Source organism: Micromys minutus (assembly GCF_963924665.1).
Source record: "Micromys minutus genome assembly, chromosome: 9".
Lineage (NCBI taxonomy): Eukaryota > Metazoa > Chordata > Mammalia > Rodentia > Muridae > Micromys > Micromys minutus.
This window is the reverse complement of record NC_137978.1, coordinates 33,691,282-33,700,513: the sequence shown is the minus strand read 5'-3', so window position 1 is coordinate 33,700,513 and position 9,232 is coordinate 33,691,282.

Here is a 9,232-nt window from a genome sequence, read left to right as displayed (position 1 = left end):
TTCTTGGCTATAGACATAGTGAAGTTGGTAGAGTGCTTGTCTCGAGTGCTCCAGGCCCTGGGTGTGACACCCAGAACTACACAGGCCAGCTATGGTAGCACACACCTGTAAAAGAGGACCAGGGGCTCAAGGCCAGCCTCAGGTATAAAGTGTGAGGACAGCCTGGGCTACATGAGACCCTTTCTCAAAGGGATAATAGTAATATAATAATACTCATGCTGATACTAATAAAACAGACAAAACCTGTCATCTTATGTTCATCTGCTTAACAATTTCTCATCAAAAAGCAATCACTCAAAATACAAAGGCCCAGGCCCAGGCTCAGGCTGTGAAATTCCAGGTTAGACTCATGTTCCCTCAAAGTTGTCACAGTTGTGGCCTCCCCGACTCCTACTTTTGAGAGAGGCCTCCTTATTTAGCCCAGCGTCTACAGCCCTTCACTCTTTGCCCTCTAGTGCGGACAGACACCCCATGTGGCTGTGTGTGGTGGTTGGGGAAATCATGTTAGGCTGGATTTGCTGGCTGCACTGAGGCCCTCTGGGAGAATACACACTTGGTGAAGATTTCGGTGACAGTTATTCTGGCCTTCATTTCCAGGGACTAGACTTGAGACTGGCTCATTCTCATCATTATCAACAGTGTCAAAGCCTCCTAGGTACTGGCCTCCAGAACCCTATTGTCTTAGAATAACAACGGTCTTACTTCAGAGTCTGAGCGCTCAGTGAGGAGACCCTCAATATCTACCTCGCCTGCACCGATGTGACCTGAACTGGGAGCACTGGCGTGTCCTTCACCAGCTGTGTCAGGATCTCTGTGGAAGATCCCCTCCATACCCAGTGTGATGACTTGTCATCTTGCTCAAGCTACAGCTAGAGTAGCAAGCTGAGCACAATGGCTGGGATCTTCACAGGATCATTCTCTACATTTTCGGCATCTCTCTGGCAATGAAGGACAACTGGAGAGGCTGCCAAGAAGCCATGGCCATATGCCTGTCCTAATGGAACTTTGGCTGATACCTCCAGTGACTTTTTGGGACCCACATCTGTGCCTGGTTGTGTTGGGTAGGCTCAGGCACGTATTTTTCCATTGGCCATCGTTTGCCTCAACTTTAGAGCTTTCTTCCCACTAGGGTGACTTCCGTATGGACTCCTCATTCTGTACTATGAAAGGTATCTAAGATGTTTTTTTTCTTTCTAAGAACCAGAGAGCTAGCTCAATGGTTAAGAGTACTGGCTGTTCTCCCAGAGGACCCACATGGTAGCTTAAAACCATTTATAACCCCTGTTTCAGGGGATCTTATTCCTTTTTCTGACCTCCAAGGGCACCAGGCATGCATGTGATATATCACATACATGTAGGCAAGACATCCATGCACAAAATAAAATAAGATAAAATAAAATAGATTTTCTATTTTGCCTGGAAGGTTAACATGAGGTAATGATATTTTATGGTCAATAAACACTTTGAAGCAGGACGGCGGTGGTAGTTTAGGCCTTTAATCCTAGCACTCAGGAGGCAGAGGCAGAGGCAGGCAGATCTTTGAGTTCAAGGCCAGCCTGGTCTACAGAGTGAGTTCCAGGACAGCCAGAGCTGGAGAGATGGCTCAGTGGTTAAGAACACTGGCTGCTCTTCCAGAGGTCCTGAGTTCAATTCCCAGCAACCACATGGTGCCTCACAACCATCTGTAATGGGAATCCCATGCCCTCTTCTGGTGTGTCTGAAGACAGCTACAGTGTACTCATATAAATAAAAGATTTAAAAAATTTAAAAATAATAAATACTTTGAAACACAACCAACCAAACAAAAAAGAGCTCAGCTGAGATCTTGCTTTTAAAAAAAAAGAAAAGAAAAGAAACAAAAAACTGATGTTCACATCTGCATAGAGCATCACTGCGGCCCTTCACGTTAGGTGCTGGTGATAAGTTATCATTCATTCAAACAGCTATAGCACGGCCTGTTGGTGAAGGAGTACAGGAGTGTTGATTTGGCTACAGTAGGTCTAAAATCTAACTATTCATTTCTTTCTCAGGAAGAACTCAGCCGAAGAACTCTTGGGAAACACAACACTTTAGAAAAAAATCACTTCTGTGGGTGGGTGTTTATGCTTAAGGCATGCGCATGTGCAGAGGTCAGAGAACAGCTGAGGGAATCAGTACTCTCTGTCTGCTGTGTGGATTCCAGGGGTCAAATGCAGGGCTCTTGCAGCAAGCACTTTGACCCACTAAGCCATCTTGCTGGACCCTACAAAATGCTTTTTTGTTTGTTTTGTTTTGCTTCATTTTCGGCTTGCTAGAGAATCAAATCCAGGACCTTGAAATTCTGGGCAAGCAGAGTCTGTCATTGAGTTATGGTGGCTTTGATAAGAACTGGCTTTGTGGGTGTTAATCTGGTAAGAGGATCTTGCTATGCATCTTGGCTAGCCTTGAACTCAGTATGAGGCTGAGGCTATCCTTGAGCTAACCCTCCTCCCTCCTCTCCACTGCTGGGATTACACAGGCACATCACCCACTTCATTTATTAATTTTTTATTACATTGATTGATTGATTGATTGATTGTTATTAGGCTTTGTAACAGTCATCTTGTGGGTTCAAACCATCTATATTAAGTTTAAACTAGTGGATTTCTAGGGAATTCGAGAACTAGAGGGATTTTTCTTTTTGTGGGGGTGAAGTAGTTGAAAGACTACTTTAGTTTATATTTGTTTTAAATTATTCCTTTAAGGCAATGATTCTCAAACGTTTTGGCCTTTGGATTCTGTCTTAGTTAGGGTTTTATTGCTGTGAACAGACACCATGACCAAGGCAAGTCTTATAAATGACAACATTTAATTGGGACTGGCTTACAGGTTCAGAGGTGCAGTCCATTATCATCAAGACAAGAGCATGGCAGCATCCAGGCAGGCATGGTGCAGGAGGAGCTGAGAGTTCTACATCTTCATCTGAAGAAAACCAGGAACAGACTGGGCATCCTCAAGCAGCTAGGAGGAAGATTTCCAAGCCCACCCCACAGAGACACACCTCCTCCAACAAGGCCACACCTTCTAATAGTGCCACTCCCTGGGCCAAGCATAGGCAATCATCACAGACTCTTTACATTTAAAAATAATAAAGTTCTATTATCATTTTCCACAAAAGTTTTATCACTTTTCACATTTATCACAAAGAGCTTCTATTTATGTGGTTTATATCTAACACATTACATGTTTGAAGTGAGGAATTTTAAAACTATTAATTCATCGTTTTTTTAAAAGATTTATTTATTTATTTATGAGTACACTGTAGCTGTTTTCAGACACACCAGAAGAGGGCATCAGATCTCATTACAGATGGTTGTGAGGCACCATGTGGTTGCTGGGAATTGAACTCAGGACCTCTGGAAGAGCAGTCAGTGCTCTTAACCACGGAGCCATCTCTCCAGCCCCTATTAATTCATCTTAAAGGAAAAAAAAATAATTAAACTTTATGAAGAAATGTATTTTCAGCATTAAGTAACAAACTCAGAGTCTTGCCTATGCTAAGCAAAGACTATGGATGAGCATACCAGTTCTTCATTTTCTGAGACAAGGTCTCAGCATGTAGCTCAGACTGGCTTCAAACTTGTTGTCCTCCTGCCTCTACTAGTGCTGAGATTATAGCTGTGAGACACTACATATGGCTGGCAATATAAATATGTTAATAAAAACAGAAACTTTCAAAACAAAATTTTAGCAGGAAAAGTATTATTTAAAACCTTCCCCCAGGGGGCTGGAGAGATGACTCAGTGGTTAAGAGCACTGACTCCTCTTCTTGAGGTCTTGAGTTCAAAACCCAGCAACCACATGGCGGCTCACAACCATCTATAATGAGATCTGATGCCCTCTCTGGTGTGTCTGAAGACAGCTATATATATGTACTCATATATAACAAATAAATAAATCTAAAAAACAAAAACAAACAACAACAACAAAAAAAAAAACCTCTTCCCCCAAATCTCTCTAATGTTTAGCTCCCAAAAAACAACTGTATTTTCCCTTCAAGTGTGGTGTATGGTGTTTTTAAACAATTTAATATTTAAACATTTTTTAGATATATTTGTTATTTTTTGTATGGGAGTTTTTGCTTGAATATATACATGTACATCACCTGCACATCTGGTGCCTGTAGAGGTCAGAAAAGGGTGTCGGGTCCCTCCTCATTGGAGATGCAGACAGTTGTGAGCTGCTATGTGGAAACTAAACCCTGGTCCTCTGCAAGAGCAACAAGTGCTCTTAACCACTGAGCCATCTCTTCTGCCTGTGACGTATGGTTCTGGTTGAATTACATAATGAAAGTATGACCTCATATAGACACATAATTGTAAACAGTGAGAGATTTTAACCTCTTCAGATAACTATAGGGATTCTTCCTTGATGTAAGTGGTAGTTTTTGAAAGGTTAATTGCTTTCAGATTCCAAAGTTATATCAGTTAATATTTTATAATTTATTTCATTACAATACTTGTACTTTGTGGGTTTGTGTGTGTGTGTGTTGGTTGTGTGTGTGTGTGTGTGTGTGTGTGTGTATGTGTGTGTGTGTAGTATTGGGATTTGAAGATAGGACAGAAGTCTATCACTAACCTACATTCCACACCCTCTTTATGTTTTTTTAATCTTTTTAAAATCTTTACTATTTATTAAGTGGTTTGCTCACCATGGCACTTGTGTGAATGCTTGTCCCAGAGGACAAGTTGGGGACTCAGGGTTCTTGTGGGCTCCAAGGTTCAAGTTCAGGTATCTATCTATCTATCTATCTATCTATCTATCTATCTATCTATCTATCTGAGAGTGTTGGGATTAAAAGTATGAGTTACTTTGAAATAGAGTCTAAATTGTCCAGGGTGGTCTACATCTTGTGACCCTCTTCTGCCTAGCTGGAATGACAGACTTCTGTCACCAGACCTCCGAATACCTGTACTTTGGGTGGACATTTACTCACATGATTTTCCAACTTGATGTATTGACGGTTTGTAAAATATTAGCTCCTTGAGTAGCACCGATTTTCCTAGAGCTACTTATTTTCACAATATTTGAAACCAATGTTAATATGACCATCCATCTGATCAGAAATGTCCTTAAATATTGGAAGGCAAGTTTACAAAGAGAAATGTTGTCTTTGGCTTTTCAAACCCTGCTCTTATTTTTATTTTTTTTAAAGATTTATTGATTTGTTGTATATGAGTACACTGTAGCTGTCACACACACCAGAAGAGAGGACATTGGATCCCATTACAGATGGTTGTGAGCCACCATGTGGTTCCTGGGATTTGAACTCAGGACCTCTGGAGGAGCAGTCGGTACTCTTAACCACTGAGCCATCTTTCCAGCCCCAAACCCTGTTTTTAATAATGGTTCTTAAATGCTTTAACTTCCGTTATAGCACACTGCCCACCAGAGGTAGTGGAAAAGAAAGGTTATTGGGATATGGGGGAAGTGGACCTGTTTAGAAATTGTTCTTTGGAGCAAATCCCATCTGTGTTGTCAGGAAATCAGCAGTTCAGTTCACAGGTCAGCAGTGGCAGCTCGATCCACTCGCAAACACTTCAGGAATACACCAGGAGCCCAGTATAGTAGTGTCAGGATAGCAGCAGTGGTGCCTCGAACTAGCAGAACAGCCAGGCCTCAGCTGAATCAGCATTAGCCACCTGGACCAGTAGGGATTCCAGAAGTTCTCTACTGTGTCAACGAAGTGAAGATCAGTGAAGATGAAGATGAAGGAAGACAGAGATCAAGAAGTGCTGCAAAGCTAGCTATGCAAACAAGCCCGTCTGTTAGGATTCTGTAAACCCCACCTCACAGATACCTGGCAACAGCCAGGTATAGCCTACCCCACAGTTACCTGGCAATAACCAGGTATGCTCCGCCCCAGTTATCTGACACTATAAAAGGGGCTGCTTGTTCCCTCCTCTCTTTCTTGGTATCTTGGCCTCTTGTTTTCTGGCTCTTTGCTCCCTGCCCTTACCTCTCCTCTCTCCATTCCCTTCCCCCCCCCCCCATGGGCTCATGGCCGGCCTCTGCTTCTCTACTCCTCTTCTCTCTTCTCTCTCTCTCTCTGCCCCTACTACCTTCTTACCCCACCCCATGCCCTGAATAAACTCTATTCTGTACTATACCATCCTGTGGCTGGTCCCTCAGGGGGAAGGGATTCCCAACATGGGTCCCCCAGAGGGATCTCTTGGTAAATCTCTCATGGGGCCATATCCCCTCCACTCGCTTCATCTTTTTTCCTAACACTGGCACTGCCCATTGAGTCCTGTTTATACTCCCTCCAAACATCACTGGTGGAAGGATGTTCCACCAGTCTTGCCTCAGCAAAACACCACATCAGTCTGTTTTAGCAAGATTCCACATGAGTCAGTATCAGCCAATTGGCCAGAGTCTGTGGAAAGCGCAAGAAGCCCCCAGAACACCACCCAAAGTTTTTTGGTGTGCTTCTTTCTATGAAGTCACTATAAACGATGACCATTAAGGAATGGTAAGGTGTACCAATACCACCCAGTGTCGTCCACCCTCTGCTGAGTCCTTCTTAACATCAGGCATCCTTTCGTGGGTCTGCTTTAGCAAGACACGCTTCCACCTGTGTCTGCTTCAGGAAAACATCCTTCAACATAAGCCACTTTCCAAAGAAACCAGAAGTCCCTACTTCAGAGAGACACAAACTCTTTGGAATTCTTTCTTTTGAAAGCTCAAATATTATCATTGACAATAAATACTGGTGGCTTTCCCTGGAAGTGGCTGGCTTTATTTTTGTAAACTGTTAGTCACGTTTTTGTTTCAAGTAAATATAACATTCTGTAGGGGAAAACAGTCATTCCAGCTGCAGCTCTGTCATGGAAGTGCTTTTCTCAGAGCTAGTTGTCCTGTTTCTTTCATCTGCGCAGACGTCACACACACATCCAATTTCACCACAAGGAATATTAAAGAGACATGCACTTAGGGCCAGGAGTTAATGAAATTAACATTTAAAATATTTAATTAAAAACTTATATTTTTAAAATTAAATCCCCATGGAAGAGGGAGAATAAGAATGAGAGGATTCAGAGGGATCAAGAACACCACAGGAACAGGGCCCACAGAATCGACTAATCATAAGGGCTCCAAAGACGTGATGGTCATGGACCCTTGCACGGGTCTGAGCCAGGTCCTCCGCATCTGTGTTATGGTTGTATAGCTTGGTGTTCTCGTGGGACTCCCAACAGTGGGAGTGGGTGTCTCTGACTCTTGGAGCCTTTTTGTCCCTCCTGGGTTACCTTGTCTATCCTTGGCATGAGGGCTTGTGCCTAGTCTTATTGTACCTTATTATGCTGAGCCCATTCCCATTGATATCCCTGGGACACTGGCTTTTTTGGGAGGGGAGGAGTGGATCTAGGGGAGAGGGGAAGTGGGAGGGGAGAAACTGGGAGGAGAAGAGGGAGGGAAAACTGTGGTCAGGCTGAAATGCTTGAGAGTTTCCAGAACAGCCAGGGCTACATGGAGAAACTATCTCAAAACCAAAAAAAACAAAACTCCCGCAGCAATAAAAACTTTCAGTTCTACGTGTTTGAGTGTTTTGCCTACATGTATGCCTGGAATCCACAGAGGCCAGGAGAGAGCTTTGGGTCTCCTGGAATTGGAATTCCAAATGATTGTAAGCCATCCTGTGGGTGCTGGGAATTGAACCCAAGTCCTCTGGAAAAGCAGCCAGTGCTCTTAACTGCTTAGCCACCTCTCCAGTCCTCATCGCACTGGATAAGGGCCATATTTCATTTGTTCCATTCTTCCTAAGACCCAAGATGTGTTAAGTGAAGTCTATTTAATTAGTTGGAATTTTCCTTCAGCATCCTATTTGGTGATAGGAAAACTAGACCAAAAGCCCAGGCCACTGAGACCTCTTCTCAAGTTCCCTTCTAAGTCAGTTCATGTCATTCCCTCTGAGAGCTTCATGCATATTCATATATCACATATACAGGAGGTTCTTTGTAAATGCTAATTAGAAATGAGTTGTTCTGCCAGGTGTGGTGGCACACATCTTTAACCCCAGCACTCAGGAGGTAGAGGCAGATGGGTCTCCGTGAGTTCAAGGCCAGCCTGGTCAACAAAGCAAGTTCCAGGACAGCCAGGGCTGTTATACAGAAATCCTGTCTTCAAAAACCAACCAAACAAAAAAAGAGTACTTTCTTATGCTTTTCTGTTCATAAGTGATTACATCTCATTTCTTTCCCAAGGAGTGTGTGTGTGTGTGTGTGTGTGTGTGAGTGTGTGAGAGAGAGTCTGTGTGTGTATGTGTGTGTGAGTGTGTGTATGTGAGAGTGTGTGTATGTGTGTGTGTGACTGTGTGTGTGTGAGTGTGTGTGTGTGTATGTGTGTGTTGTGGGGGCTCTTATGAGTCCCACTTGGGGTTTAATAATAAAGACAAGGAGGCTCAGCTACCCAACTAGACTCAAGTCCACTTCCCTGCCACTGTGTGTCTCCATGTGGCTGTGGCTCTCTCTGCTCTACCTCCCGGCCCAGCCCCTGTTCTGTTAAATCCACCTGCCCCCATCCAGCATCAGCAGTCAGCAGACAAAAAAGCTATTAGCATAATGGGAGAGGTGCTGTAGCTTATTCACTCTAAACCAATCAGCAGCAGGACTACACCTGTCCATGTTGTGTGTTGCCCTTTGGCCAAACTGAAGGTTACTGTGAGCTAGCTCCCCCGCAGGCAGCTTGCATTAAAAAAAAAAAAAAAAAAAAAAAGATTTATTTTATTTATATGAGTACACTGTAGCTGTCTTCAGACACACCAGAAGAGGGCATCAGATTCCCGTATAGATGGCTGTGAGCCACCATGTGGTTGCTGGAAATTGAACTCAGGGCCTCTGGAAGAGCAGCCAGTGCTCTTAACCACTGAGCCGTCTCTCCAGCCTGGCAGCTTGTTTTTTTAACACCATAATCTCAGAGAATCATCTTTTTGGACAGGTGAGAAGCTACAAGCAGCTGTTGCTGTCTCCACAGCAGTGGCCAGTGAGAATACAGACACCCCATAGCCGGTTGACGGGATATGCGTGGGGTGGGTTACCTCAGCGTGGTTGTGTCATGAACTCACATACATACTGCATACGTGTGGGATGAGGTAGGCTCAGAAGGCAATCCTCTGCAGCGTGAGACACAAAAGAAACCTTTCAAAAGTTGGACCACCGTGGCTCACAGATCTTCTTCCCACAGTCTGCTAGCAAACTCTCTTTGGGAATTTGCAGTC